This window comes from Malurus melanocephalus, unplaced genomic scaffold (assembly GCF_030028575.1).
Source record: "Malurus melanocephalus ecotype Western Australia unplaced genomic scaffold, MMel_1.1 scaffold_9, whole genome shotgun sequence".
NCBI classification, from domain to species: domain Eukaryota; kingdom Metazoa; phylum Chordata; class Aves; order Passeriformes; family Maluridae; genus Malurus; species Malurus melanocephalus.
Window position 1 is genome coordinate 539274 of NW_026623241.1, and position 312 is coordinate 539585.

Consider the following 312-nt stretch of genomic DNA (forward strand, 5'->3'; position numbering starts at 1 on the left):
CTCCCATGGGACACCAGCCCGGAGCTGCTGCTACTGRGCCCCGTTTTGAATTCAGCCGCGGGCTGTCGAGAGAGCTGCACGGAGCAAGCCACRGGACACCGCGGCTCCCCAGGACAGGCTGGGGGCACGGAGCTGTGCCGGGGGGCGGAACGGGAGCGGAGCCCAGTGCCAGCCCAGCTGCATGCCCAGCCCCGCCCGCGGCCGAGGCGCCTCCGCCGGCAGGGCCGCGCCCCGGGGCGGTGCTGGGGCGGTGCTGGGGCGGTGCTGGGGCGGTGCTGGGGCGGTGCTGGGGCGGTGCTGGGGCGGTGCTGG